Source organism: Chelonia mydas, chromosome 4 (assembly GCF_015237465.2).
Source record: "Chelonia mydas isolate rCheMyd1 chromosome 4, rCheMyd1.pri.v2, whole genome shotgun sequence".
NCBI classification, from domain to species: Eukaryota; Metazoa; Chordata; order Testudines; family Cheloniidae; genus Chelonia; species Chelonia mydas.
The window spans coordinates 13,157,543-13,163,529 of NC_057852.1; positions in this window are offsets into that span (position 1 = coordinate 13,157,543).

The window sequence follows — 5,987 nt, forward strand, 5'->3', positions numbered from 1 at the left end:
AGGTAGAAAGACAGAGGAGAGAGGTGTTTCTTTTATACTCTTCTCAAGTAATGTCTGGTTAATGAAAAAACCCTTTTGCTGTCGTATATGACATGAAACTTTTGGAATATTCCTGCTAATAATTAAATAGATAAAATTATTTGCTTATTATGTTTGTTAACTGGGCATCTTGTCACAAAAAGGCCTTGTAAATTCATTAATCTTTCAGAATTTAGACAAATAGACTTTTGTAAATTACCTTATCGCAGTACAAACAAGATGTTTAAACAAACTATGTTTTTTCATTACTGTGCTCTTTATCCTGTAGCCGATATGCTGGTGGGGGTGGAAGAGTCTGTATATGTTCAAAGGTGAACTGTTCTGCTAGCAGTGCATAGGTGGTGCGCTGTCAAGTGAAAGACCCCGAGTTCAGAAGTAGATTTGTGACTCTTGCTTTCTAGATTGCTGAGCAAGCTCTTACCCCAGCTACAGTGCCACAGTGGTGGAAAATTTGGCGTAAGGTACCATGTAAGATACGCGATCTCCAGAATTATCCATTCACACTAGAACATATTCAAAAACTTGAAAAAAAGTCTCTAACCTTCTCCCAGAACTTGAAACAAACCTGATCTGAAGGCTGCAGAACGGAGGGGAAATACACACTCACAAAAAATCCTTTTATTTTAGTGACTTCTGTTTCATTTATTCATGCTACAGTGGTCACCATTAATAAATAAAGTATTAGGAGACACATAATGTAGTTTTGAAATTGTAACAAGAAACCAGATAGGAAGGGCTGGAGTAGGAGCTCTGCATCGAAAAAGCAGAGCTGTAAGAAGCAGAGATAGCGTAGCTTTCAGGATTGTTTTCAGTTTTTCTAATGAAATTTCTCATTCCATGCTAGGAGAAATCAGACATGATATCAGAAGCTGACTGATACTGAACCAATATAAAAAAGAAGAGGGGAACACACCAAAATCCAGCCCTCCCCAAACCTTTCCATCTGAGAAGCCCACAGAATGGCTAACGAGGAAGGGGAACATCAATAGATGTTGAAGCGCAAAGAAGCTTCATGCACAGAGGTGAAGTAACAGCTCATTAACTTGAGCTGAAAGTATTTATAAATCATTGTTCTTTACTCGGGAAGGAGGCTAACTTAAAATGATTGATCATTTCATTGCACTCATTTTTGGAATGAACAAATGGGTGTATTTTTTTTACCCAAAGAGATCTGCAGAAAACCTGGAAGCCATTGTAAGAGCCCCTGTATGACCAACCAGAGCACTGTGGCTTTTGGTATCTGTCAGGAAGAATGCATAGGAGACCACATGGTAGTGGGGATTTTAAACAAAGAACTTTCAGAAATGCTACATTAATGCCTGACGTAACTCTACAAGAGGGGGTACGAACTGCTGCATCAGCCTCAGTTACTCAAAATGGAAGTCACCCCATAAGAAACAGTGGAAGCATGGCGCAAGAAGCAGCAAATAGAAAAATCCCATGGCAAAAAAGGGAACCAGTTTAAAATATACATCTTAAGAGCACTGGGCCCTCTGAGCACACACCTGACAGAGGAAGCACAGGCCAGGTGAGGATAACCAGTGGAAGCATGCGCAGGAAACATACGGAAATCACTGGGGGCATCTCTGTTAACGCAGAGGAACTGTAACACAAGGGCAAATCATGCAAGACTAGGAAGATCCAACTCAGAGAAGCACAGCATTACCCAGTGGGCCTTGAAAAGAATAGGTAGCTCAGTGTGAGGGGGGGAAAGGACACATCGGTTTGGAAGCCAAGGACTATTCTACATTTGTTCAAATTCAGTCTTTTGTCAGACCCACAGCAGCAGGTCAGAGAACAGTTTTCTCATCCAGAAGAAATAGTCACGGACGGCAGGTCATGTCTTGCCTTCTCTGAATTCCCAGCTCTTGGAATACAGTGTGATTTCACGCATGTTACACCCAGTCCTGAGAAGGCACTAGAATGCTAATTTCAGTGCATTAGTCCAGTGGTTGTTTTCATTTGGTTGTACCCTGGCTGAGGATCTGTGCATCCGGTCCTATGAACGACACCTTCAAACTGCTTCTTGTGATGAGATAGCAGACTAGCCTACACCATTCCCTTCAGTCCCAGCCACTCCTCGGCCTGTTTTGAAGCTTTCCTTGTCGTTTCCTCATCACACTTATGGTTTCTTTCTCTCTTGTGTTTGCTCCCTAGGATCCATAGACAGACTATGAACCAAGCCGGTCCATTCTGGGGATTCCTGCACACAGCATGAGTTCCCCCAGCCCAGATCTGAGGCAACCAGGAGTACACCAGAGGTGAAGGGTAGCTGGACAGCCACCAGACAGTGAGCATGGGACTCGTACACTGGGTAGATTGTTCCTGTTCTTATTAGGCAAGGATGCATGGAAGGGCTGAGGAAGGCTGTCAATCAGCCTGTCACACACACTTTAATGCTGCTTATACTCCTGCCAGGATTTGGCTCCAGGACTCTCAGTTGGGCACCTTCCCCAAGCACTAATTCCAGTGTCGGGAGTGGGGCACGAGACACTCCTTTTAAGTTCCTTTCAGGTGAGGTGTTTGAATGGTTTAGATGAGCACTAATGAAGTTGTACAGAACAGTGCGTGATATAGATGCCTGTTAAACTTGTCAACCATAGAAGCACCTGTGCTGAAGAACACTCCTAAGGGCGGATCCAACCGATGGATACCTTCCAAGTAAAGGAGAAGACAACAGATTAAGTCCTATCTTGCCTCTGACTAATAAAATGAGTCTGTCTGGGGTTTACACCCCTCTCTTCTCCCAGTGTTGCCTCCCTTGCTGTACAAACTGGAAAATCCCTCTAGAGGAATGTGTATTACCTGCGTGATTGATGTGATTTAGTGAGTAGCACTCTTTCCTCTGCATCGCTCCTGAACCAGTGCTGCAGCATGACGTGCAAAGGAACTTGGCTCTGACGGTGATCTCTTTCAGGTGAGAGACCCAGTTTTCCACTGCCCTGCAGATTGTATTGTCATTTATACCTGTGCAAAATGCCCCCAGCCCAGAACTCTCCCCTCCCTTCTGCCATGGGCAGGGTTTACGCCCACTTTGCGCTGGCACAGATGACTACACAGGTGCAAGGCAGTGGAATCAGGCCTGAGATGTATAACTCAGGTCCTGGGTATAATGCTCCCCATATATAAAGCACACACTCTTGGTGTAGATGTCTTGTATTTATGGTTAGAGGAAACTACAAAGAAAGAACCAATATAAATCTCCATCAGAAAGAGAGCTGAGTATGTTGCTGACTCTGTAGTCCTCTTGGATCCCTTACATCCCTGCCTCATGGGAGGCCGGCATGCAAACTTTCTGGCATTTAAAAGTGCACTGACCAGAAAACAGAACTCCGTGTGCTACAAAAATCCCATGGCTCTCTTTGCAAGTGTAAGGGGGTTTAATTTTGACAACCTGGGTTTGAGTAATTAGTTACTCTTTCTGTAGTTAGGAGAAAGTATATTTCACTTTCTTACACTCTAGTGCAGCATTGCTCTGTACTGTTTAAAGACAGCTGCTTTCAAAGCAGAGAGGTGATTGTATTTCACAGACGGGTGAAATGAACCCTGCACACAGAACAAACAAGTTTAACCAAAATGTTTCAGTAACCTAGTTCAGCTGCATGGTTTCAAGGACATCTGAAATCTTTGGGAAAGCAGTTTGAGTAAGTCAGGGAGCAATATCCCACACAGTACACATGCTTGGATCTGTGGATGAAAGGTGTTCAAATGTGTCACACTTACATAATTAAAATGGTCACTATTTTTAAGCGAGGGCTATAAGCTTAAACCCCATTTGCCATGTGTAAAGAGCTGCTTATGATGATCTCTTATTTCTCATCCTTTGTCTAAGCAGCATAATTGATCTTGGTTCTGCCCTCTCTACCCTGTTACCAGACATCACAATTTTCTAACAAATCACTAAATTAAAACCAAGAGGCAGGCAGGAGGGGGAATTAGTTCTCCTGTGTTATACATCAAGCTACTTTCAACTCCTCTCCTCCCACAATGTCTTTTTAGCACTGTGGAATTTCCTGAAGCAATACAGATTGCATTCTTCCAGATGCTGAGCACTTCTCAGCCCCCACTGAAGGCCTGATTCAGGAAAGCATCTGTAGGCAATACAGCCCTTAAGCACCGGCTTAACTTAAAACAAATATTAAGTCCCATTGACTTGCATGGGACTTAAGTACATGGTTGACTTTAAGCATTCACTGAAGTACTTTCCTGAATCAGGGCTGAAGTCAGAGTAGGAAGTGCCTCACTCCTCTAAGGAGTACTCAGTTGCTTGTAGAGTCCATCCCTATAAGACTTTGGTAGCAATTTTGTAGCGTCCATCCCTATAAGACTTTGGTAGCTCTTTGGTAGCAATGATAGTAACACGGAATAAGCCCCATCTAGGTAATGTAAAATAAACTCCGTTTATATATCCCATCACAGCTATTTTTGTGGCTGATGGACCTCAACCCCGACCCATCACAGTCAATGGACAAGAAGTTGAATTTGTCAACTCATTTGAGTATCTTGGCTCCAATATCACCAAGCAAGGAGATTGTCTTGCTGCCATGAAGTAAGGTGACACTAAGTATTATCTAAACAAACGTCCATCAGGGATGGTCTAGCTAATACTTAGTCCTGCCTCAAGTGCAATTGACTGGACTAAAAGACTTCTTGAGGTCCCTTCCAGACCTACAGTTCTATGAAACATTTAATCAGCACTGCTATGCATGTTATGCTCACTCTTTGGAAGCCTCTGTTGTATTAATGCCACAAGTCAACTCGGACTATGACATGTATCTACCAAGCAGCAATGGCTTCTGTGCTGTGTGGCTCCACAGAGGCACAAATGCACCTGCTGGATGCTTTTGACATGAAATAGCAATAATCTATTGAAGGCATATGGTGGTGTCATGATGTAATGAATGAGGATGTCAGGCATTGGACCAACCAGCCTCCAATGTCTTCCCAAGTGACTTCATGTTGGCTCAGGTGGCTTGTCCATCTGCTCGAGACCATACCAGCCCACTACCTTTGTGCATTTGTCTAACAAAAGCTGGATGGAGTAGACCTCGTGGATGGCCTCGCACATGCTGGAGGGATGTCATGACCCCTGACCTCTCATTCCTCAGCCTTAAAAAGAGCAGGCTGCAACACTGGCGGGAGACCAGGCTCTCTGGAAACAGATGATCCAAAGTGTGCACTCTGTTCTCCATGAGCAAGAGAATTACTGAAACGAATGAATCTCTGCAATTAAACTGTCATGTTCCAGGCTGATGGTACCAATGGCTAAGGTCCTCACCTGGGAGTTAGAAGACCTGGGTTCTGTTCCTTGCTGTAGTATTAATCTGCTGTGTGACTTTGACCTCTCTATCAGTTTCTCAGCTATAAAAGAGAGGTAATGATACTTACCCTTCCTTGTAAAGTAACTTGAGGATGAAAAACTATATGTAAACTAAGTATTGTTATTACTATTCCCATAATCCAGGAAAGTAAAGGGTCAATGATTATTTTGTTGGAGCAAGACCTGCACGATCCTGCAGCATCTAATGAGTAAATGAGGTGAGAACCTGCTGTAGAAAGTCTAAGTCCCTAATTCAGACTCTGGGGGAGTCACTGTGAATGCAATTTGTGTAAGATGTTGTCATTATAAGTATTGGAGAAATGAATGCTGTTAAACCACCTGGTTTGCTGTCTGCTTTACAAGACGTCAATTAAACTCCTCTGCTCTCCTTTTCCTCCTAGTCAGCAGTAAGGAAAAGTCCTGTATGCCTCAGGCATTTTTTAAGCTGCTTCACGCTGTCTGAATGGGAATCTGCCTATCCACAGTCAATGCTCTCTTTCAGCGGGGGGCGGAGGAACATACCTACAGCCCTTATCTGTACTGTCTGGAATAAAGGAATACGTCATGTCACACAATGAGCTTGGAAGTACGTCAGACAGTTTAACTGACACTTTAAACTGTTGGGGAC